The 27,079-nt window shown below is 33.0% G+C and overlaps 1 protein-coding gene across 5 annotated transcripts in view; it reads right to left on the reverse strand.

Moving 5' to 3' along the window:
- Zbtb20 (zinc finger and BTB domain containing 20) overlaps window positions 1-27,079 on the reverse strand; it is an 821,796-nt gene that overhangs the window by 556,572 nt on the left and 238,145 nt on the right. For all 5 annotated transcript variants that reach the window (XM_005386415.2, XM_013515065.1, XM_013515064.1 and 2 more), the window contains one exon: window positions 16,593-16,637. The gene's annotated coding sequence lies outside the window, so the exon portion shown is untranslated. The remainder of the gene's footprint in view (window positions 1-16,592; window positions 16,638-27,079) is intronic.

The following is a 27,079-nucleotide window of genomic DNA, read 5'->3' on the forward strand; positions in this document are numbered from 1 at the left end:
GGTCTGTTAGTATTTTCCTCCTTTTATTTCTAAAATAAAAAAAAAAAAATCAACCAATAAATAACAAATGCAGGAGGGGCTGTGGGGAAAAAGGAACTCTTCTCCACTGTTGGTGGGAGTATAGACTGGTGCAGCCACTGTGGAAATCAGTCTGGAGATTTCTCAGTAAACTAGGATTAGAGGTCCCATTCAACCCAGTGATTCCTCCTTTGGGTATCTGTCCAGAGGAAATGAAAACATCATACCCCAGCGATGTATGTGTACCCATGTTTATAACATCACAATTTATAATAGCTTAATCTTGGAAACAATCCAGATGTCCATCAACTGAGGAATGGATAAAAAAGATGTGGTATTTTTATACAATGGAGTATTACTGGGCTACAAAGAAAGATGAACTAGAGGCTTTTATGAGAAAATGGATGCAATTAGAAACCACACTCATAAGTGAAATAAATCAGACTCATATGTATAAATATTATATTGCCTCCCTAGTATAAGAACCTGAAAGAGTAAATAAAATCTGAAAAGTACAAGAGATATTGTGAAAGGAAGGTCAAGAAACTGTTTAAAGGGAAGGAACAACTGGGATGACAGAAAAAAATAAAGAAGGGAGGAAAAATAGGTATATGTATATAAACAAAAGGGCTAAGATAATTGTACTACTAATTTCTATTGCTTTACTGAAAGGAACAGTTAATGTGTAAGTGTTTGATCAATCTTACATGCCTATATGCAGTTATCTGAGTAACTACTCTGAAGATAACAATATGTAACATAACAACCATTGTTAATTTCCTATCACCTTGTTTTGAGATAAGTGGGTAATTCTTTTACACAACAGTTTTTCTAAGTCCTCAAGTAAATAACTGAAAAATGCAATGATATAAAAAGACTCAAAATTAAAAATACAATAAATAACTGAGATTAATCACATATTACAGAAGAATTTTTACTTTCTATAATATACACAGTGACTAAAAAATCAATAAAAGATTAAAAATGTCAATTAAAATGTAAAACCATTTAATGTCCAATTTACAAAAAAAGAAACATGATTGACTGGGGAAAGTTTAAAATGTTATTTAATCTAACTCATAAATTAAGAAATTTAAATAAAAACAAAGATGAAACAAGATATGTACTTTTCAAACTAGAATACTAATTTTGAAAACCCAAGATTGATGAGGCTGTGTTTGAAGACAAATTTTAATTACAAACATTTAGGACCTCACAGTTAGTATATATTAAACTAAATATAAATATATTTCGAGGTTGTTTACTGTAATAGTTTTTGATAAGCAACAAAATTGGAAATAACTTTAAAATCAATAAATTAAGTGGTGAAAAATACATTTTTCTATTTCCATTTCCTATTCTTTGAATAAATGAATTTTCCAGAAATTTAATCTGTAAATAATCTTGTAGTTCTAACAATATATACTTTTATGTGTCAATCATTGATGAATAGTAGAAAAATATATTTGAGACATAAATTTCAATTTTGTACATCTATAGCTACTAAAATTAGCAAATGTTTGCTATTTTGTATGCAGACTGTAACCATGTCTTTAAAATCAAAGTAAATGATATATATGCTAAGAATTTTGACAAGCTAAATAAATTGAATATAACACTACACTCCTGCAAAAGTAGTGCTTCTGGGTCACAACAATTTTGCTATGCCAAAGTGTTGAAATATGCCAAGAAAGACTGATCAGAGAAGCATTTCTGATACACTTCACTATCTGCTAGTTTATGGTCAAATAAATTTTTGAATATACTCTCATCTATACCAAATGTCAAAACTAGTTTACAAATTCAAGAGTATACTGCCACAAACACTTTAAAAGTTTGTTATATTTTATGACATGATAGAGTATGCTTACAAGATAGAATTACTCTGTATCTTTTCATTTGTAATATTTAAGTTTCAATATAATAATGGCCTCCGACTGTGATTTAATATTCTTCACACACACACATAAATGTTTAAAAGCAAAATTTCTCCGTTATGATTTGGATGATAACTTTTATAACCATCTAAATTACATAGTGGAAATTGTACAGTGTAACATTGGGAAAGCAAGTTGTCCTTTGGTCCATTTCTGGTTTCCATTTTTGTGACAAGCACAGAGCTATGGCAATTGCCTTGGCAAGATTCAATGGTGAAAAGAAGCAAGGAAAATATATATACATATATATCTCTGTCTATCTCTATTTACCTATTCTCTCTCCATACACACATTCACACACACATACACACACATACGCACACAAATAGCTGGGGTAATTGTACCACTGATTTCTATTGGTTTCTTGAAAGGAACAGCCAATGCTTAACTGTCTGATCAACCTTGCATGCCTATGTCAGGTGATCTGAGCAAATACTTTGAAAATAACAATATGTACTATAACAACTGTTGTTAATCTTCTATCACCTTGTTTTGAATTTCTATATTGTTTTATTGTTTTGTTTATGCCTTTGTTTTTTAAATTTTTTTTTAAATAAAGAAAGATTCAATGGTATAACTTTTAACAAGGTTGTGCTAGTAACAATATCAGAGTTTGGTCTTAGAATTTGGTTACCACCTATTAAAAATTATATTAAATAGATATTTTTCTTTAGTGAAAAAATTATATCTCATCTAAGAACTAAGCAAGTTTTGAAACTGTTACTTGATGCTGTTTTTCAAATGCTTACAATAGACTGTTCACTTCCTTGTTCATTTTTTATATATTATCAGCCTGGATCATGGCAATACTGTTATCTGGTATAGTATCAAGCATTGGAAATAATAATGAGGTGAATACAATGTTGATTAAACACATTAAACTCAGGAAAATGCAGTAAATTTCATCAATTTTAATAATTTACTAGCACACACCTTTGTCTAGCTATGGATGCATAATTGAATTTTGAATGAAGCATTTGAAGAAATTTCTGTTTCAAGATGAAAGGAGATATGAGAATAACAGATTTCTTACGTTAAAGTACAATGAAATGAAAAGATAACTACATATTCCTAAAATGTATGTTAAATCTTGAGTTATTATGCGATTAATATTACAACAAAAAACTAAAAATATTATGTTTTGCCTTCCATTTCCACTTTCAGTCTTGATATGCAGAAAAAGAAAAAATGATCATCTAAAAGACAGTTTACCTAAGGAATAAATAATCCTTGGGGGCTCCTTATATCAATATCTGGTACAAGAGGGGACAACAGACTTCCTAAATGCATAGCAAGTAAACCAGTTCCTCCTTTTTTGTTTTTTTTTTTTTGGTTTTTCTCTGGTACCGGGAACCGAACTCACGACCTTGCGCTTGCCAGGCAGGCGCTTTGCTGCTGAGCTAAATCCCCAGCCCCAGTTCCTCCTTTTTTGAATAAACTTAACTTCCGCTTCCACAGATTAGACTTCTACAATTTTTAAATACCTTTCATCCATTCTAACGTGCTTATTAGTATCACATTTACTACCATAAATAGGATAAATAGGAGAACTGACTGTTTGCTCCCAGTCTCCCAACTGTGTTTTATGATCATTAGACAGGATATGCCTTTTGTAAAACCATAACTAAAGTACACAGTTTGAATGCACAATTCCAAGCAACATGGAAGAATCCAGAGATCAGATTTCCTATACTAGATTTCCCCTGACTCGCTCCTTTACATTAGTCACTAAGCAACGTTATTTTTCAGAAAGGCCACCCATGACTCCATCCCTACTCCCAGGCATCCTCTATCCTGCATTTTTGTGTTGTACTTCAGAAATAGCACCTAAAACTTTCTAGACATATTTATACATTTATTTATATAGAGTTTACACACTCATTACCATCACCACTACTATTGTAGCTCATTAAGGTAAAGGGTCTTGGTATTCATTCAGATATCGCTCTGTTTCAAGTGCCTGGGGACCAAATGTGAATTGTAACGCTTCATCTGTGGTGGAAAAGCGAGAAATGTGCAATCTGGTAAAAGAATAGTTTCTTCTCTTTGATTCTGGAACAAGACACACTAAAATAGATTAATTCAATTAATGTATTTTGCACACAAACCATAGTTTTGTATTAATGCCATTCCATTGTATGTATTTAACTGTATTATTCTAGAGATTTTCATTTCCATTTCATACTTTTTATTCTCTGATATGTGTCTAATTCTTAATTCTAAATAAATAAATAAAAGTTTTCTATCGTACATGTATACAATTGTTTTTTTCAAACGAGTAACGCAACCAAAAAGTGAGAAACTTAAAGAAATTGTCCAGTAGGTAAGATTTATAATGACTCATATAATCACTCTCCTAATTAAATATTTTAAAAATTCAAATGGTTGGTTTATTATTTTTAAAGAAAATACACCTGTATTCCACAATCACAAGGCGGAATGAAGGTCAACAAATGTTTCCAATTATATTTCAATTCTTTTAGGAATGATTCTACTTTGCTCCCTGCTCCATCTGCTCATCCTCACACGAGTAGTGGTCTACTCCATATTTACAAGAAAAGAAAACCTTTCCAATAGATTGAGAATCCACTTGGAAGAAACAGAAAGCATGCAGGTGTTTGAGCTGGGCAGAGCTGAGTTTAAATCCTGGCTCAGCCATTTATTTTTTTACTACATAAAGGTAAAAAGTAATTATGCTTTCTAAAGTGAAACTTAATCTTTTGATCCTGTCCTGGATACCTAGGTTTCTGCTGATCACTTAATTGCTGTTTATTTGAATATGTAATCTTTAATAAAGATCCTGTTGATGATAAATATAGGACTACTTTATTGTCTGTAGTCAATCATTTGGAACAATGTTTCTGTTCACCTACAGCACTAAGTTTCAGGTATGTACCTGGCTTACAGAGACTGGAGATCAGCATGAAAAAATGATGTAACTTAGGATTCCTGTAACTTATGATTTAGGCAAATTTTTTTGAAAGGACCATGGGCTATAAAAGCACATTTGGCACTCAACACACATGAAGTCACAGAAAAGCTGGATGACTCCAAGGTCAGCATTTAATTTTGCACTGCTTCAGCAGAATGACTATAATCTTGTCGGTTACTTACTCTATGCCTCCAGTTCATTATTTATAATGAAAAGAAGTTTTAGTAGTTTAAAAGGGTATAGTGAAAAAAAATAAAAATGCAATTAAATTTATAAAAATACCAAGGGGCTAAGGCAACTAGTATTCTCTAAATGAACAGAAAAGCTCTTTCAAAGATATAAGACAGAAAGAATTAAGATGTTAGTCTGTAAATAAGCCTTCCGTCTATATCTACTACAGAAAAATAAAGTTAGTTTGCATAGCAGATTGCAACCCCCAAATTTCATGTCCACCCTGGACCTCAGAAAGTAACACGGTTTGGTTATAGAGCTATTGCAGATGTGGTAAATTAAGGACTGTGAGGTTAAATCATTCTTGATTTAAGGTGAGTCTTAAATCCAATGACTGATATCGTTATAAATGGAGGAGAGGACAGAGGGACAAGCACAGAAAAAAGGAAGGGGATGCAAAGATGGAAACCGTTTGAAATGCTGATAGCAGAAGCCTAGGAGGGTTAGGGGCCACCAGAGTCAGAAGAGGTCAAAAAAAAAAAAAAAAGGGAAAACAACCCAAAAAACAAACCCTCACCTAGAACCCTCAGAGGGTAAGTGGCCTGCCACCCACTGGGATTATAGATTTTTGGCCTCTAGAATTCTGAAAGAATAAAACTCTATTTCTAAGCCACTCAGTTTGTGATAATGTATTATAGCAGCACGATGTGGTTAGTATACTTTTACCATACTCTCTGGGCCTAAGAAAAGGAGAGGGTACAGCAGTTTCATAATTCGAAGAGGTGAACTCAAAGTCTCCAGCTGACAGGAGCACAAAGCACAAAGAGAGATGGATAAGACAATGTACTGAGAGGTTGTACTGATGACTGCTAGCAGTAGTAAGTCAAAAGGAAGAGGAATGTACTGCCTTCTACTCTGAGTTGCTTCCTCTTAACTCACATGGAGATGCTCTTCAAAACGGATACAATTTCTTAAAATCTTCTCTTTGTAAGAAAATCAGGGTTTGTTCTTCTATTAATATTGGTCATATTTAAAGAACTGAAGTTGTATACTGATGTGAATAATTAATAAACATTTTGTGATTGAATATATAATTAAAAAGTTATGTTTCAAATTACTAAATTAGACATAATTCAAATCCATTAGCAGGTGAAAATTTATGTTGCTCAAGAACTGGATTGAGAAAGTAAACACACCTAGTTGTGATCAATGGAAATTTAAATATGGTATCAAATTTACAGTAGAAAATTCAATTTCCTATTGGCCTGGGCTATATACTATTTTGACACTCTAATATGTATATGTTGCTTTGCTTTGGGCATCAGGCCAGTATGATTAAAGAATATGCTTGAACTATCTCCAGATACACAAATTAACCATTTCAGAAATAATACCGAATTTAGCTCTCCTGCTTGGCACAAAGATTTAACGCATTATGAAGGCAATGTTTTAGTTCATCTTTATTTATTTTCTATACATCTCAAAATCATGCAGCTATGAATTCAGAACATCTATATTTATGTATCTTTTATTTTTTAAAAAAATCGTAATTTTAAGTGTAATCCTGTTTTGATGTATTTAAACAAAAAATGAATGGTAAATAGTGTAAAAAGTTCAAATACATTATTGAAAATATATTTTGTGAGAAGTAATTTTATCACACATTTACCTTAATTATTCAGGAATTGATAAATTTAGAAAAGTAAAAATTACATAAAGTTCCTTAAAGATTATTAAAATGATGAGGATATGTGTAGATATATCTAATTAAATATTACATATAATTAAGCAAAAAAGAATGAAGAAATTTACTTTCTAGAAAATTGAAAATATCATTTCTTAAGATTATTTTATCATTTTAACCTAAGAGGTATTTAATGATCATGAATAAATGAAAACGTTTTAGTAGTTAATAAGTCTTTGCCAAATGTATGATTAAATCACCAAATATTCTAAAAGTGGAAATAAATGGTTCTTACTAATCAGGGGAGAGTTTATTTAAATTTAAATTACTTTCTCTAAAACACTGAACTTCTTAGACTTTATATGTTCCATAAAATGGGAATATAGTGATTAGACTACTCACACATAATTAGGTAGAAAGTGAATATAACTGAATGAGTAACGACAAAAATTTTCAGTAAAAAAAAAAAAACCAAGGGAATAAATAAATCACAAAAGTCAGCATTTTAGATAGGTTTAACGAATAATTTAAATGTGCACATTACTAATATTAAGCTGTTATATTACATATGAGAGATCATTGTTATTGAGAAGCAAATGAGTCAAATTAGCCATGACTGCGTTATGAAGTTTTCTGTATTCTTGCTTCATTTCAAGTGCATATAATGTTCTATGCAAAGTCCAGATGCAATAGCTAAAGCAAGTAATAAAAGTAGACAAGGAAGATCTGTACAGTAGACTGTATTTTATTATACTGTCTGAGAGCAGAGTTGTGATGATGAGGACAAGAAGAGAAAGGAGAAAATCAAGAAGGCTTTGTGTTATCCTCGTCTAATTTATAGATGAGGAAACTTGGCCTAAAAGCATATGAAAGACTTGTCACAAACTCACAGCCAATTAACAGAAGCACAGAAACTTCAATCCAGATCTGTTATTCCCAACCCCTGTACTGATTTTATGTTAACATATTGGTTTATTTTTCCCTGAGAAGAACAGAAATTATTCCAAGCAAGTATTGAGAATGCCACAATATTCACTTTTTGTCACACTGGAGATTTAATCTAGAGCCTTTCACTAAATTACACCCCCAGGTTATATTTTATTTTTTGTTCAATTCTGAAACAAAGTCTTAAGTGCTAAGTTGCTTAGGAAGGGATCAATGTTTGATACTTTTGACTCAGCCTCCCAAAAATGCTTGGATTGCAGGCATGTACTACCACACTGGGCACAAATCAATTAAAAAGAACATGTAAAAATAAATGTATAGAAGAAAAAAAAACCCTTTGAATACTCCTCAATTCTTTACACAGAATATTGGCAGTGAAAAGTGCTCCAAAATCTGGGTGGTGAAGTGTGTACAGGAACAAAAAGAGTAAGAACTTAGAGAAATAGACGGGAAATCTATTAAGACTGAAGGAAGCAGTGATGATCTCTATGAGGAAGTATTTTATGATAAATAATCATATAATACTTTCCAGAGTTTACAGTCTATCAGAGAGAAATGCTAACCTAATAATTATGTAACCACCAATTTATTTATAATTGAGGTCTACTCATTATTTTTGATTCTGCTGTTCAATCCCCATCTTAACTCATTCCCCATACTTAACTGCCATCACAGTCCTCATCTTCACAGCTTCACAATGCTTAACTTTCTCTGTCTAGTAACTTATGTCTTATTTTTCATTTTCATTTTTTATTCAAGGTCTACTTCAAGCCTAGCCTTTCACTGTAGCTCACAAATATCTCTGCCACCACTACATATCTTTAGTATATAATGTGTTTTTTTTTTCTTTTCAGCAATGGTAAATGGGTTTCATCTTAAAGTCAACTTCCATCAATTGGAACAGTTACAGAAAGTGTTGCTATTCTGCAGTCAAGTTCTGCCTTGGGGGCGGGAAGAGCCATCGTGGACTCAAGATGTCTTTCAAGGGAAAGAAGGGATTGTGAGGTCTAGAGCTTTCATTTGACACCAACAGTACCTATTTTAAATCTGTGTCATGTGTCTTCAAGCATGCTATCATATTCTTGTAGCCAAGCGCCGTAGATCTTTCTCTGTATTCACGGCATCTAGTTAGGTCTTTCAAAATAAACACCTGCTGATGATAGATAAATGACCTTTTTAGGATTCATTCCTACTCATAATATTCATAAACTCCATTAATCTGATAGCTGTTCCCAAAATATTATCAATATTAAATCTATTTTCTAGGAACCGTGTAAGGCAAACTATAATATTTAAAAATATATTGCCTTTTTATCACAATTCAAATTACACACAGGATACTGATAATATTGAGTTAAGTTTATGCCTGCCAAATAAAGTGGAACAAAAAGATAAGGTTAAAATAAAGTCACAAATCTATATCTTTAAAATAGACTCTACGTATTTATGTCCTAGAATTTTTATCACTACCTTACTATATTGTATGTTCCTGCACATAGTAAGTGTTGAAGAAATCATATCAATTACCTTAGAGCTTACATTAGAGAAATAGTTCCATTTTATACTTCCTCTGCTAAAAATGTGAATTTATCATATTCCATAACAGTTCGCAGTTTGTTATACATTTACTGCTCATTTTCTGTGCCAATAAGACTGTGCTGGAACAGCAAATGAATTTGGTGCATTCATTTAAATGATTCTGCAAACCACAGGCTACCCAGTTCTCTAATGATAAGCGAGCCCCAAAGCCACCTGATCACCATTATGCTCCCTTATTTTTTCTGGATGCATGGTCAGTACTATCAGAATCTGAACGCGTACAGAGAAGAATAAACAGGAAAAGGACACCTCAGACCTTATCATGAAAAGGCTTTTATTAATTCAGGCATCAGTGACTATATGGGTAAGCTGGAAAGGGAATGGAGCATAAGATCTGGAGTGCTTTATTTTGCTCCAAGACCAACACCAGTGCCGGTTTTGGCACTTCTCTCTCTATAGTGAGCTGGAAAAAAAAAACAAAAAACAAAAAACAAGCAGGTGCTAGCAATCTGAGAGACCACATGCGAACTACAGCTGCATCAAACTGATTCAATTACATCTGCCTGAATAGTCCCAGGACATCAAACCAGTTGAAGAGATCCATAGGTTGCAAGGAGACATAGTCAATCCTGATGTACAACTGTCCCCAAGACAACTACCTGCCAATGTCCAGGCTTTCATAAAAGTGCTCACTCCATAGCCAGGCACAGAAGAAAGATGGAGGCATATGATGTGATTTTTATTTAAAATTTTAAAATAGAGAAAGCATAAAATCCACCTTTGAATTTTTATGTTTAAATTGGACAATAGCTGGAGTCTTAAGGAGAGGTTTAAAGAGCCTAATTTTGTGAGACATTTCCCAAATCATTGGGTATAGCACATTTACAAAACATGCTCTTGGGATCCGGACTTCGCTCCAAACCTTGTTTGTACAAAAAGGGGCCAAGCAGCTGGGAAATTCTGGAGTGGAGTGTGTCCTCATTAGTTCCCATCTGCCACCAGAACTCAGCTCATGGCAAGTTTGGCTAAGTCCTGGTGTACTCAGGTCCAAATGTGGGTCAGTTTTAATTACTCTATACAGAATTCAGTGCACAGTTTTTAAATCCTTATTATACAGCACAGAGGAGTGGGCACCTCTCCAGTTAATCAATTTTTTAAAACTACATATATAAAAATTTTAAGCCAGGCTAGACAGATAGTGGGTGGGAAAAAATCTTATAAATGAATACAAGGGTGACTTACGAGAATTATTAGTGAAAATGGGTCATGAGCTATTTTTGCTTTAAAACATGGAAGTGAGAAAGAAAATGTGTTCTCTGGTAAGATGGGAAACTTACGTGAGGTACACAATGTTCCATGTTCCTTAGTGTGAGTGAGTACCAATAAGGCTGTGGCCAGGTTAAAGTGCACACGTATAAACACACTGGCTTTCATGTAAGCAGAGACAGTCTCTGTTTTGTCACTCACATCCATCCCCTGTCAATGTCCCTCACTTATGGCAGGGATTGTAGAAAAGAAGAGAAAGATCATGTTACCTGGTAAATATGAAAAACACAAAAATAAGGCGGGGAAGCACATGTGCTGAGTAACAGACTCTAGGCACCACTTGATTCTCAGTGCCATCCACATCCACACAAACGGGGGCCAGAAGCAACCCAGGCAGTCAACACTCAGACTCCAACCTTTCCGAAAGCTACATCAGGCACAAGACAGCTGAAACACTAAGGTTTCAAAGACAATGGTCAGCAAAAAAATGAGGAGTGAATATGCAGGCAGCCAGTGATCCAGCATTTATACAATAACATAATGCACCATTTTAATAGATAAAATGGCCTTTGGCACAGCACTAAAGGCAAAACAAAACAAAACCAAAACCACAGCCTTGAGTGCTCAAGATAATTTGAGGATTTTGACTGAGTTGTAATGAAGCTCATCCCCTTCAAAAGCTGTTTTAAAATGTCAGCAATTAATATTCATTGGCTGTATGTATTTGGAGAAAGTGTTTATCCTTTATTTTATAATTTATTAAATAATATCTACTTAACATTAAATAATATCTACATATACACATATATATATCCTGTTATTGATACAGTATGAATCTTTACCATTCAAATGTTCACCATTAACCCATGTATTGAGTTAAATTATGTCTCCCCAAACATATGTTAGAGTCCTAACTTCAACCACAATGTTATTCCATTTGGAGATAGAGGAGTCTCTTCATAAGCAATCAAGTTAAAATGAGTTTATTAATGTGGATGCTAAAATAACACGACTGATGACCTTATAAAAAAGGGAAAAATTTAGACAACAAGATAGACACTCACAGAGGGAAGGAAATGTGAAGAGATACAGAGACATGAGGGCCATCTAAAGAGTGAGGCCCAGAATAGATCTGCCCCTCACAGCTCACAGAGGCAAGGAACTTTTCCCATAAACCTTGATATCAGACCTCTAAACTGTGAGACATCGAATTTCTGCCTAAAATACTAAATTTATGACACTTTGGTACCACAATCTCAGCAAGCTGACATCCAACTAAATAAAAATTTCAATAATCATCAGTATTTTACCTCTGTCCATCATAGTCAAAACTATACATTCAAAATCAGACTCATTAACTGTATTATCTGTGCTGAATAAGGATGAATTGTATATGTTATCTGGTGTTTGCCCCCTTTTTAAAGAAATCTTTTTCTAACTGCTATTCAGGAAGGTAGTACTACTTAAATACAACACCCTAGTGGAAGAAAATGGTTGATTGTAATTAAGATCATTTTGTTTTTAATAAAGATAATGAGGGAAAATTTATATATATATGTGTGTGTGTGTATATATATATTTGTCTTTTCTACTATTGAGGGAGTTTGCATTGGAGGGAATCAAGGCATTTTACCATACCAATTTCCTTCTGAATAAGAAAAAGAGTAACTTAACACAGCCCTCTACTAACGTTGACAGCTAAGCCCATTAAACCTTCTGCTTAGATTGTGTCAACCTTGCCAAGAGAACCACCTCTAGTTTGTTTCAATGCCTGTTAGAGTATACTGGCATGTACACAGTTCACATCTGACCTTCAAAAGATGGATGGGAGTTGTCTAGGTTGTATTAACATGCCTTCCATTGCAAGATATGCTTCGAGAGTAATTCACAATTTGGATATCCTCATAGCATCACTAGTTTCCAAAATGCTGATTCATTTAAGGTATTCCGAGAGCCATTCGAACCATCTAAACTCACATGAATAATATTCTTGCTGAACCTGGCTTATGTTACTCTCCTTGTTAAGAAACTAAAGCCATACCCAAATACAAACTAAAAGAAGTCAATCAATTTGATGAGATCAATTTCATTATAAGAACACATGAGAAATAGAATTACTATATGATCCAGCAATTTTACTTCTAGGCATATACTCAAAAGGAAAAAAAAAAAAAACTAACAGAAGGTTCTCAAGGAAATATCACACACTTGTGTACATAGCAGAATTATGTATAACTAAAATATGCAAGTAACCCAAGTGTGCACTGAGAGAGAAATGTGTTAAATTCATACAGAGGAATATTTTTCAACCCTCAAAAAACAGAAAATAATTCTGATATATACTACAACATGGAGGAACTCTGAAGTCATTACTCTAAGTGAAGTCAAATACAAAAAGGCAAATACTGTGTGATTCGATTTATATGGTTAAGAGTAGAGAAAATCATTGAGACATAAAGTGTAACAGTGGTGGCCAAAACTTGGGGAAAGGGAAGAATGATAGTTTATTTAAATATATATATACACAGATAGATAGATAGCACTTCAGTTATGCAAAATGAAAGAGTTATGGAGATAGGTGGTTGTAATGACTACACAAGCATTTTATCTAAGCAATGAATTGCACACTTAAAAAGGTTAAGATGGTAAATTTTATGTATATTTTACCATAGTAAAATTTGAGTAAATGATAAGAAAGAATGCATGAAGGTCTTTTGGATTTCACATATTTACCTATGATTTAAAAAATCTTTCCTAAATTCTTAAAAGCAGAAGTAACTTTGGACAAAACTTCTGAGACAATCTATGCAACAATGCTCAGACTAGGATCTCTGCTCCTAGGCAATTAGGCAATCCTTATTCAGTATTGAGAGCAGTACTGACGGTAGTAATGGTGGTGGTGATAGAAATAATAGTAGTACAGCTAAGATTTATTGACTCCTTGCTACGTATCAACCACTGGACTAAGAATTTACATGTAATGTGTCACGAGATTTTGAACACAGTAAAATATGAAGCAGATACTACATTTAATTTTACACAATAAAAAACAAAGGAACAGAGACTTGACTAGATCCATATCATTAATAAATAATGAATCCAAAAAGAACGCAGTTTATATATCTTTGTCTCCCTCTAGCTTGTGCGATCTTTGAGGACAAGAATTTTGTTTTATTCCTTTAGCCTATCACTGTGTCCAGTATTTATTTAACACACAGAATAAAATGAAGAAAATAAATGAAGAAGGGAAGAAGTGATGGGAGGAGAAAAGATAACAAAGTACATTCAGGCATGCTATCTTCTGTTTAAATGTGCATTTTCTTTCTTTAATTCTTTACTCCTGAAACCACAGGGAAACTTGCAATTATGCCTAGGAATCCTATGGCTTTTAAATTTATTCTTGAGATTCCACATAATAATTCCTACACAGAACATTTTAATCATTAATGTTCTAGCTAGTACACATTCTTCACTCATTTCTTAATTTTTAATGTTGAGACTAACACAGAGATACAGTACAATCTAGAATACTATGGTTTATGAGGAAAAACATGCTGTTATTTGTCTTTTACCACTGGCATAAATAGAGGTGAAAGAAAAATTGTTCTAAACAAAAGGCACTTTTAAGTCTAAAAGTACTCATGAATATCATCAATAAGTGACACCAAAATTTGAAAAGCATAAACAAGACATTTTGATGCAGTAATTATCAGCTCTTTTTGAAACATGAGTCATTCCTACGTGAATGCATCACACCATGAGAAAATGGAACTTTGGAAGGGCCTATCTAAAACAGAATTTAGCTGCTGTATGTTGACTGTACTTTTGCTTGACTTCATGCATTTACAGTTGGAACTTAGAAAGTAAAAAGATAATTATAAACATGTAGTCTATATAGTAAATAAAGGGTCCACAATTCTGTTTATTAAAACAGCTTCAATTTTTTAATATGTTCTGATCTTATATGACCCAAAGGTCAACACACATTTTATTTTTGTGTTTTTAGTGAGATGGAGGTAGGGAGAAAGAGAGCATAGTGAGTGCTCAGGAAGGTTAAGGCATTAGCCATACAAAACAGATTTGTTTATCCCTATGCTGAAAGGAGTTTCCAAGGTGACAAATAACCATTAATGTCTCAGCCTTGTGTGTGTAATGGGGATAAGAAAAAGACTGTTCTCATACTCAGTAAAACAAGTATAAAGGAAGTATTAGTATTTTAAAACGATCTCTAGTAATGAGAGGTTCAAATTATTTAATTTCTCATTTTACAAAGAGAATTTATTATTTTCATCTCTTTCTAACCAGCGATATAACATTACTGAGGTTTATCCAAAATATATAACAAGTAATATGTACGTAGGGTAGTATCCCTGAATTTCTAACACAACACCAGAAATACTTTATTCATACATTCATTCATTTATTGACCAACTACTATGTATAAGGCATTGCATAAGGGGTTATGACCAACCCTGTATTTACTTTTGTAATTATGTTTCATACTCCCCAAGCAGTTAGACAAATTCATATTGCGGTGATCTTTTTTACAGCTTCTGAATGACCCAATAAAAGAAAAAGATAAACCAACTTGAAGAGTGAAGATTTATGTTACTAAATATTAAAGGAAACTCCTTAACATTTTTTATATATTAAAGAGAATGCAAGCCATCTGAAGAAATTGTTAATATTAAGAATCTGGGCCCACTGAATAAATTAACTACATTTATATCAGATTTGTTACATTTAGTTAACTTTACTTCACTTATAAAATATGTAGTTAACAATTGTTGTTGTCTATATTAAAATATAGATATTTGTCAGAGAATACATAAAGCCATTAATGAAAAGAAACATAATATCACCATCAGTAAGACATGGGAAAAAAACAGGTTGATTTTGATTGAAGGATAATAGCATTTGATTGAAGGATAATATTCTAGCCTTAAAATCTACATCTGGATTTTACTCTGTCATCTAGGATTACTATTTAATTTTCATTTTTTTCTCCCTTATTTCCAGCCCAACTGCAACGGAGACACATGCACAAATCAAGAAATCATCTTACAATATACCCTTAAATTTTCTGAATATGCCCCATGTGTCCACTAATAGCCAAATGCTTTCAAATCTGTTCAGCTAAATGGATCAATAACTACATCCAGCCTCACATAGTGGGGCTGCCAACGTGATGAAAATGCGCCAAATGCAGAATGTTTCTACCAGGACAAAAATTATTATCAATGCAATTATCTGGAGAGATCTACTCTCCCAGGTATCCTTTGGAGAAGTCAGTATGCACATTATCTAGGGCAGTCAGCAGCCACTTAAAAATATTTGAAACACAAAGCAAAGGATTTGGAGAAAATAAATGTGAGCTAAAACCAGTGAGTTTTATCACAAACCAGTGTAATAGCTCAAGGTCTACATCAAGTAAGCATCTTACAAACTCAGAGTACACAAAATACAAATACGTTTTAGCACAAGCAAACTGCTAACAAGCTTCTCTGTGTTCTCATATGACACAGCTGCAAGCAACAATTGAGCAGGTGCAACCAAGCTTTTGAAAATGCCTGCTTGTTGCCCAGGATCCACAACACTGCACGGCTGAGATTTTAAACAGGTGCAAACTTTTTTCCCATTTGTCTGGTGTTTGAGACAATGCAGCAGACAGTACATCTGCAACCACTCCTTACCTAAAGCAACACCCACAGAAAATAAACTCAAAAACAAGAAAAAAAAGTTTAAAAATAAAGCAATAATGTCAAAAACATACTGGTTTTTGCAATAGCCCAACCCTATATCACCAGTCACTTTAATAGTACAGTTCCATAAAATACTGTCTAATCCTTACCAGAAGAATGCTATGTAATTAGAATTATTCTGCCTCATCAAATTTCAGAAATGTTTATCTGAGTCTTACAATAAAATGAAAGTCAACGTATGTATAAAACATACTGTGCTTTGAAGCTGTCAATATCTGTAAGTACAGAACTCAAAAATAACACTTTTCTATTATGAAATCTATATGCAATTTTAACACAAAATGTAAAACTGCCTCATCACACAGGTTTACACAGCTATAGGTAATTCATGTACATACCTATTTGGCTACGTGGCACAAACAGACTGCAATTCAGCCGGGACTCTGAAATGCAAAACAAGTATGTCATAAATACATATTAATTTACTGAATAGGAACTAGTTTTTACATTGAGACAATTTCTACAAAGAAAGACTCCAGTGCATCAAGAAGCTGAATTATTTTAGATCTTTATGTTCCCCAGAATACATTTCAGCTCACTTTAAATTTTGTATCTGTGAACAGACACAGCTCCTTAGCAGTTTTAGCAAAAACAACTACTAGCAAGGAACTGAGATTCACCATGGCCTCTGAAATGCAGATAATTTCACGAGTGGGTGAGGCAAATACTTAAAAATAATTTTTATATTCTTCCTAGACTATTGATTTCCTAATACAAATAGGACTACTGTTCTTTAAAGTGAAACTACTCTGATTCATCTGCACTCAGTTTGGCTAGAAAAACTGGTGAGAAAGAACAGTCCACAGAAAAATGCTTAAATAAATAAAAGTAAACTTTGCTCACTAACTTTGTTATGACAGCAAATAGAACTGAGACTGATCACTACGAGAAAGAATGCTAAGACCCACAGCAGACATAATGCACAATGCCTCAACCCAACATACTGGGACAAAACTACCAGTAGTATAGATACTGAGGCAAAAGTTTATGTAATCCTAGATTAAACAAAAGTTTATAATCAGACTTGAAAAATACTTGTATCTAAATGGAAACTCTGTTGTAATACACAGCCTCCAAAACAAATTCTGGAAATTTAAACTTTATAATTAACTTACATCAAAATATTTAATTATTATACATGTGAGCAGAGTTGTTACTTGAAAATACATTAAAGTCAATAGGACTACAAGATAAAAATTGCTAAAATGTGTATATAAATAATAATCTCTTAATGATAGTTCAGTAAAATAATATTTATAATTCTAATGGGAACATGAATTGCTAAAAGGCATCCTGGAAAGTTACTAAGCAGTATGTATCAAGAATTTAAAGTTCAAGGGGCTGGGGATTTAGCTCAGCAGCACAGCGCCTGCCTGGCAAGCCAGAGGTCGTGAGTTCAATTCCCGATACCGGAAAAAAAACAAAAAACAAAACAAAATAAAACAAGAAAGACACAAAAAAAAAGAATTTAAAGTTTAAAAATTTTAGTCAACAATTTTAGCTTTAGAAATCTACCTTACATAATAGAGAAATAATAAAAATTTATGGGAAAATAATTTTATGATACTGACAATGAATAATACAAATGTCTTCTAATACAAAATAAAGCATCTCACATCAGTTTTGCAACAATTCATAAGCTACTTATAAAGAGTATTTAAATTTCTAGAAAATGCCGATTTATAGTACTAAAATAATATAGCATTATATAAATGTGTAGAATATCAATTATATGCACAATATGAAATCATGTATAAGAAATAGAAAAAATATAAACAAATATTATGAGTGATTATAACTATGAGAAGATCAAGGAGTATAGTATTCTAATTTTTCTTTTTACTTTCATATTCAATTAATTCTCTACAATAAACATTAATCTTTTTACAGGAAAACAAGTTGTCAAGGTAGGGTTAAAAGCAAAAGTTACAAAATACTATATAAAAAATATTAATCTTCTCAAGAGAAATAAATTAATTCAATCACAATGAAACCTACTTACTGTTCCTGCATAAGGATATAGGTAGGATCTTTTTATCCCACTGCTCTAGAATCTACACTAGTAATTCAATAACACATTGAAGGCAAAAAATTTAGGACTACAAATCTGTTTATTCTACTACAGACTAACTTACTCACTAAGCCAACAATATTCAATAAGCATCTACTAAGTGCAAGATGCTGTGACTGGCATTTTGATGTTCTAGAACATAAATTAAAACAGGTATCACCCACATAGCACTAATTATTTGTAAGTGTTAAAAATACATATAGTTCATGTAAAGCTATGAACATAAAAAATTCATGTAATTTGTGGGAGATTCAGTATACATTAAAGCAAAAGAATAAGTCAGATTTATTCCACTAATGAACAATATTGTATTTCCATAATATTGAAGAAAAATGTATTAGTAAACTTAAGTTTTTCCTTATGCAATTTACTTTTTGTTAGTTGAGATATAATAGGAGATGAACTATGAAGGAGAATTGATCCAATGTAGGACACTAGAGGTTTAAAACTGTTTCATATTATCTATGGCCACAAAAACCACATACACAATAATTAACAGGCTACTGTTACTTATTGGCAAGCAAAATAATAAGTTATTTTGGCAAGCAAAATAATAAGTTAGTTACTTGTTAATCTTTACTGAAGACACCGATATGACAACACCCCAAGAGAATGAAAAACAGGTAGGGTAATTTACTTTGTTTGTGCAGATAAAATGATATGGCACAAAAATCCTCTCAATATCATGTCTTTGTGCCCTACAACTATAAACTTTATCCTTTGGGAGCCACTGCTGCAGGGTGGTTATGAGGTTAAGATCAATGGAGTCAGCCTTTGTTAAGTGATGACAAGTGCTAAGAAAAGCTATTCATATCATCAATGATCCATAGACCATAGTTATGAAATTCTGGACAACAGCTAAGTTATGAAACAGGATGATGTCTAAAGTGATTAGCTTTTTCCAAGTTATTAGCTTTAGTCCTCAGACAGTTCTGGAATGTAACTCCAGCTGAACCTCCTCAATTGGTGATTTTGTTACATTTTTCCTGTAAATACATCAGTGATCAATTACCTACTTTAAAGGGTTAGTTATACAGATCAGTGCCATGGTCATGTAAAGAAATTAGAATGGTACCTCTGTAATAAGGTAAGCATCTGCTAAAAGAGAACTATGAGTACCATCAAAGTCCTATGAAAAGAACTCAGTGTGGTGGTGTATGCCTGTAATCTCAGCACTTGGAAATGAGGCTGAGGCAAGAGGACTGCCAAGAGTTCGAGGCCAGCCTAGGCTACATAGCGAGGTCAAAGCTAACATGAAATACATAGCAACACCCTGTCTCAAAAAAAAAACCAAAAAACAAAAAATAAATAAACAAACACAAAACACTGTATGAAATGGGAAAAATATGTCTTTCTTTAATTTTTCACTTATCCCAAGAATATTCACTTCAGGGCTTTGGGACCTTTAGCATTTACTGTAAGATAACTTCTGAATTACAGACCCCATCTTGCCCCTAAAGTTTGCCATGACATATCTTCCTTTATTATTATTTTTGCATCACTCCACTGGATCAATAGTCTTTGAGAACCAAAGACAACATACTATTTATGGCATGCTGCTTTTAGTAGTCACATATTCATTTATAAAATATAGCAATATAATAAATATAGTATTTTGGCCTGAAACTGTCAAACACTAGAAAATAAAGTATTCCTAGGCATGTTGTTAAATACTATTCATCATATACATTTCTTTTACTTTAAGATTAGAGACAAATTCTGCTTAGAAAGAACTCCAGGAACAGTTTTTATATTTTATTTTCACATTGAGAATCAGTTAGACTTGCTTCAGGTTCAAAGAAAGTATTTATGTAAAATTAAATGAATGCTGGCAGCCAACACGTTTTTTTTCCTAAACAGGAATCAGGGAACCTTGGCAGGCTGACATAAACAAGTAATAAAAAAATAAAGACCCTCACCGATAGTCAGTCCTGTGCAGGATTGTCACACAGTATTGCTGGAATAGGAAACATTAGTAATGCCCACAATAACAACCCCAGTTGGTATTTTTAAAGCACCATTTCTATTACTGAGGAGAAAGCCAGTAGGGTCTAAATCTATCTGCAGCAATAGGAGGAAGTCATCATGGGAGTCTTGGTGAGCCCCAAGGGAAGGGAGAGACCCTGACCACCACACCTCCACAACTGTGGGAGACTCATTCTGGAGGAACCCAGGTGACTGGCACATTCCTCTATACCACAGGATGGGCAGCTTGTGGAATGCCTGGGACAAGATTATGGACTCATCCGGAGGAACTCAGGGCAAATCCACTCAAACAAAGTGAAACATGTTGCATACAAACTCCTAATTTATGATTGGTTTTGTTACATAACTATAGAACTGCTTCAATGGTCTAAAGCAAAAAGTTAAGAGTTAGCACGGTTTGTCAATTTCTAAATTGTGCTTAATGCTATCATTATTGCTAATTGTACTACTACAGACAGAATGTCATATCTGTTGTAATCTGTTGTTCTCCCTACATATCAATACTGGAAAGCTCTGAAAGTATGAAAACTATACATATGTATTTTTAACACCAAAAATAACCTCACCATACCCTATACCAAAAGACTGGGGACAGAGCCAAACAGAAACCAACATCTGACTCTCAATTAATTGGAAAGGTAGTTCTTGGGACAGACACAAAGCAAGAAAATCCTACGAACAGAAAGTATCCCTAAAGAACAGACTTTTCCTAGAGAGGCCATGGTACTAGGGATACAGCTACCTAATATAAAAACTCACAAGGATCATCACAGAAAACAAAATAAAAAATTTTTTTGAAATAGAAAATCTCAAGATGAATGAGAAAAATGCTGTCTCAGACATTCAGCCCACTCCCAAAGAAGTCCAGGAGACATAGGCATAGTATAAATTGGAAGTCACACAGCTGAAATTCCTGAAATGATAGCAGAAAGTATAGAAACAACTCCAGGAGGCAACAGAAGAAATCATTTCAGAAATAACCTGTCAGATACAAAAAAGAAATGACAACCATAGAGAAAGAACTAATCAGCATATCTAAAGGAGACATGGATTAAAAAAAAAATAGAGGATCAAAAAAAAAAAAAAGGATGGAAATCTTGATTGAACAATATAGGAAACAATTAGAATGCAGGAAACACATTCAAAGAGATATTCAGAAAATTAAAAATTTCCATTGAAAGCTGGGAAAACAGCCTGAACAAAACTGAAGTTAGATGTTCAGACCTTGAAGACAGGATTGCAGGTAGAGATGATGAAAGGAAAGATTTCTTAAAATAACAAGGAATGAGGAAATAACAATTCATCAGCTACAAGATAATGCAAAGAAAAACAATGTAAGAGTGACAGGTGTCAATGAAAAAGCAGGAGTCAACACAAATGACATAAAAACACTGCAAAAGTAACAGCAGAAAATTTCTCAAGCATGAGGAAAATATCTGACATATAGTTAAGTGAGGCATATACAACTCCAATTAGCCATAATCAATATCAATCTACATCCAGACATATAAGAATCAAAATCCCAGAAATTCAGCACAAGAGTAGACTATTAAAAGCTGTTAGAGAAAAGAAACAGAACACCTATAAAGGAAAGCTGATCTGAATCTTGGCAGACTTCTCAACACAACTGATCAAGTCAAGAAGAGCTTGGAGTGAAGTATATAAAGTCCCAAAAGAAAACAATTTCCAGCCCAGATTGATGTATGCTGCAAAACTATCTTTCAAAATTAATGGAGAAATAAGATACTGACATGACAAAGAACAACTGAAGAAATTCATGACACCATACCAACCCTACGAAAAGTACTGAAAGATATTCTACAGAGATAAAAATGACCACAATTCTAAGAACAGCAACCAAAAATGTAAACTACAGGCTAAACTCCGTAACGAACATAAATATCAAAATCCTAAATAAGGTACTAGCAAACAGAATGCAGCAAATCATCAAGAAGATTGTAAGCCATGACCAAGGGAGACTCACCCCAGAAATGCAGGGATGGTACAATATATGCAAATCAATAAAAGTAATACACCACAGCAACAGAGCCAAAGACAAAGATCACATGATCATCTCAATAGATGTAGGAAAAGCTTTTGATAAAGTCCAATACACATTCATGATAAAAACCCTACAAAAAATTGGAACAGATGGTCTTTACCTGAATCTGGTAAAAGCCATCTATGACAAACCAACAGCCAACATCAAACTAAATGGAGAAAAACTAAAAGCTTTCAATCTAAAATCAGGAACAAGACAAGGATGTCCACTGCCACCACTCCTACTCAATATACTTCTGGAATCATTAGCCAGAGCAATTAGACAAGAAAGAGAAATAAAAGGAATAAGGATACAAATGGAAGACATAAAATTCTCATTATTCACAGACGGCATGATATTCTACAAAGACCCCCCAAAACTCTACCAAAAGACTTCTAGATTTAATAATCAAATTCAGTAGCATAGTGGGATACAAAGTCAACATTCAGAAACCAATACCATTCCTGTACACAAATAACAAACTCACTGGGAGAGAAATTAGGGAAACCACACCCTTTATAAAAGTGTCCAAAAAATGAACTATACATTGAAAATTACAGTACTCTGAAAAAAGAGATCAAAGAGGATTTCAGAAAATGGAAATATATTCCTCACATATGCATAGGAAGAACCAACAATGTGAAAATGGCCATATTCCCTAAATTTTTATAAAGATTCAATGCAATTCTGATCAAAACACCATTGGTATACCTCACAGATCTAGAGAAACCATTGCTAAAATTCATGTGGAACCAGAAAAGACCTAGAGTAGCAAGAGCAATCCTGGGCAACAAAGGTAAAACAGGAGGCATCACAATCCCTGACTTGAAATTGTACTACAAAGCCACTGTGATAAAAAAAAAAAAAAGGCATTTTACTGGTAAAAAAAAACAGACCTGAGAATCAATGGAGGAGAAGAGAAGATGCAGACTCAACTACAAACACACTCAGCCCCCCTATTTTTCATAAAGGGACCCAACATGTTCACTGGAAGAAAGATAGCCTCTTTAATAAACATCATTTTGTCCCCCTAGTGTAAGAATCTGAAAGAACAAATAAGAGCCAAAAGGTACAAGAGACATTGTGGAAGGGGAAGAAAGTGCTCAAAAAGGAATGAACAACTAGGATTGGGAAAGGAGAAAAGAAGGAAGAATTATACACACACACACACACACACACACACACACATATATATACATATGAGCTAAGATATTTATACTACTAATTTCTGTTAGTTCATTGAAAGTCATAGTGTTTATAGTGCTTATATTGTTTGATCAGTCTTACATGCCTATATCTGGTAATCTGAGCAACTACATCAAAGATAATATGTAATATAATAACCATTGTAAATTTCCTATCATTGTGTTTTGAAATTCTGTATTTTTATTGCTTTTGTTATCTTTAAAATAAAAAGATCTGCAGCTATAGTACTCAACTTCTCTAGGTGAAAATGAAGAATCATTTTCCATATGTGACTAAAAAAAAAATCAAAGCGAGAAAGGAAAATATAAATGTAGCCACTCAGTTGAAGTAAGGCCAATGTATCATGGGTACTCTAGGCAACTGTTGTGGGCATTATCATCTTTTCATGTCTAATAAAGACCCAGTTGTCATGTAAAATAAAGTTTACAAATGTAAATGAAACATGGTACTGTCAGTTTTTCTGTCATGCCTTTAAAGTCAGAAATGAATGCATACTGATGTTTTTCTAATCTTTGTGTTTCAATTTGAAGAATTCCACAGGTTCTAAGGTAAGTGATGTGTCTTCAGATTTTCACTGATTATATGATCTGTAGAGTTGTTTGGGTCATATGGAGAGATATGCAAAACAGGCAGATGAATACATGCTACAGAATATATATAGATATATTAGAAAGTTATTTTATATATATATAAACATATATATATAAATTTATATAAATATTATATATATATATTTTATATAAATTTATATATATATTATATATATATATAAACACTTATATAGTGGCACACCTATGGTCTCCAATGCGAACACTGTCCAACTCTATCTTATAGAATGCAGGGAAGTACATCTTCCCTCACTACTGACTAGGAGTAGCTAAGGATGAACCATTAAAAATTCTAACCAGCTAATTCACACAGGACATTGAAAAAGGCTTCACCCTAACATGTGGAGCAATGACTCCTTAAATGAGCTCTGAACCTAAATTTATAGAAAAAAATTTGCATTATGAATAAGTAAGCATCCTAGGGAACATTTTAAGTATTCCATATTTTAAGTTTGACCTATATTAAGAAAGGACATGAATACTATGTTATCTAAAATTATTTTATTATATTTAGGTTTTCTATCCTCAATAGAGACCTGAGTAGCCTATCATCATTATGTTACTATTAGCATTTTATATTTCTATTACATTATTTAATTTAGTAATCAATAAAGCCAATTTTCTTTTCAAAACTTGAGGTACCCAACTTCTGTGATTTACCCAAACAGAAAATTCTATGAAGACTAAGAAGAATTACAATTTTTTAAAGTAGCCTTGAAACATTTGTTAATTTTGCCTATCTTATAAATTATTGAGTTAGATCTAGACTTTCATGCAAAAAAAACTATCTCCCTATCAGAAAGGGGAAGTATAGGAAGCAAAAGTTACCTATTACTCAACTCTGTGAACTAGAAACAGATGAAGGGCAATAGAAAAGGGAAATGCAATAATATGATTAATAACTCAAAGGTATAACTGGTCTGGTTAGATCTTACAACAGAGCAACTACAGTGAAGCAAAAAGAGTATGAAAAACTGAGTTTATGATATTTTAAAATTGCTAATTTGAATTTTCTAGCATTAATGGCTACCAATTAAAATGAAACAACTAGCCAGACATGGTGGCACATATTTATAATTCTAGCAGGAGGGTTGCTGCAAGTTCAAGGCCACCATGAACTACAGAGTGAGCAATTTCAAAAATAAACTAATACATTAATTAATTAAAGTGAAACAATTTAACATCAAATTTTCTGTGTAAGCATGATGAATATGAAATGTTGACTAGAAACATGACATACAGTACAGTGAATGTTAGTAAGCCTGTACTTTAATCCACACTTCACAGTGAATTAAGAAGAAAATACCTATTGCTGTTAACATAGATGATTTTATTTAAACTTGACATCTTAAATGAAAGATAATGAGCTGGTAAAAAATTACCAAAACCAAAATTTAAAGAAGTATTTAAGATTACATTTTTAAAATAGTAGAAATTTGAAGTCTTGAAGATTAAAATTTATGATACATCCCCAATAAATGTGAAAATCCTACAGGCCTGTTTGTCCATATCACTAGGGTCTCTTAGGTATGTGTCCCAGGGAAACTACATACCCTTCCTAATATTCAGATCCAACATATTTGATATGAAGAGATTTATCTAAAAACAAGGTTTTTACATTGATTCAATGAGAAACTATAGGGTTTGAGAGAAAATTTCATTATAAATTAGTTCTTTATATTGGCCAGCCAGTGTCTGCAGCAATATAGATACATAACTTGACCAAAAGTACAGAATAAGGCACTTTAAGTAGGAAACATTTGGATAAACAAGAGTTCTAAGATAAAAGAAAAAAATGGTATGTAACTTTTCAGGATAATAAGGTTTTTTTTGTACCAGGAATCAAACTCAGGACCTTGTGCTTGCCAGGGAGGCACTGTGCAGCTGAGATATATCCCCAGTCCCCCCTTTTTTTGGGACAATAAGTTCAGTAAAAGTGTAAGCCAGAGTTGTGGGAATGTCATAACAACCAGAAAATTGGCAAAGATTTCAACCTGATAGAAACATTGCCAAGAAATCTATTATCTTTTCCCTTACATGCTATAGCCCTCCCCTCTTATAAATAATTGCTGCTATTAACATTAGGAGAAAAAAATCAACAGAAACGTTCATTAAACATATATGAAAGGTTTGGTATTTTTCAAGCAATTTCTTTTCTTTTTTTTTTTTTTTTTTTTTTTTTTTTTGCGATACCAGGGATCGAACTCATGACCTTGCGCTTACCAGGCAGGCACTTATGCCACTGAGCTATATCCCCAGTCCCTTCAAGTGATTTCATATATTGGAAACTCAGCCTATATAATGTAGCTATGAACTTTATTTTTTACTGTGATAAAGTAAAGCATATCCATCTATGTGTCCTACCTTACAGGTGCTTATCAGACAGTGGCTACAGTGAAGAATATTGTTTGCACAGGGTGAACATCTCTTATCTAAAACTGTTGGAATAGGATAAAGGTGTTTCAGATTTCCAATTATTTTAAGATGTTGGATTTTCAGATTTCCAATTATTTTACGATGTTGGATTTTTCATTATTTCTAATGAGATATCTTGGGAGTGGAACCCAAGTCTAAACACAAAATCATTTATGTTTCAAATACACCTTACAAACATAGCCTTTTACAATCTTTTTTAGTGTGCCTGTATTTTGACTGTAACCTATCACATGGAGTCAGATGTCTGATTTTCCATTTGTGGTATCATAATAGATCTCAAAAACTTTCAGATTTTGGATTATTTAAAATTTTGGAATTTTAGATTAGGTATGCTTGTCTTATACACAAAAACTTTATTGAAAATCCTTTCTTCATGCTTAGTTCCTTCAGTATTCTGATTAAGGCAAATTTGTAACAACTTCTCCATTAAAATTTTTTGCTGTCTAAATCATTTGTGTTTTGGGGAGAGGATCTGGT

This window comes from Chinchilla lanigera, unplaced genomic scaffold (genome assembly GCF_000276665.1).
Source record: "Chinchilla lanigera isolate Chin_1 unplaced genomic scaffold, ChiLan1.0 scaffold00026, whole genome shotgun sequence".
NCBI lineage: Eukaryota > Metazoa > Chordata > Mammalia > Rodentia > Chinchillidae > Chinchilla > Chinchilla lanigera.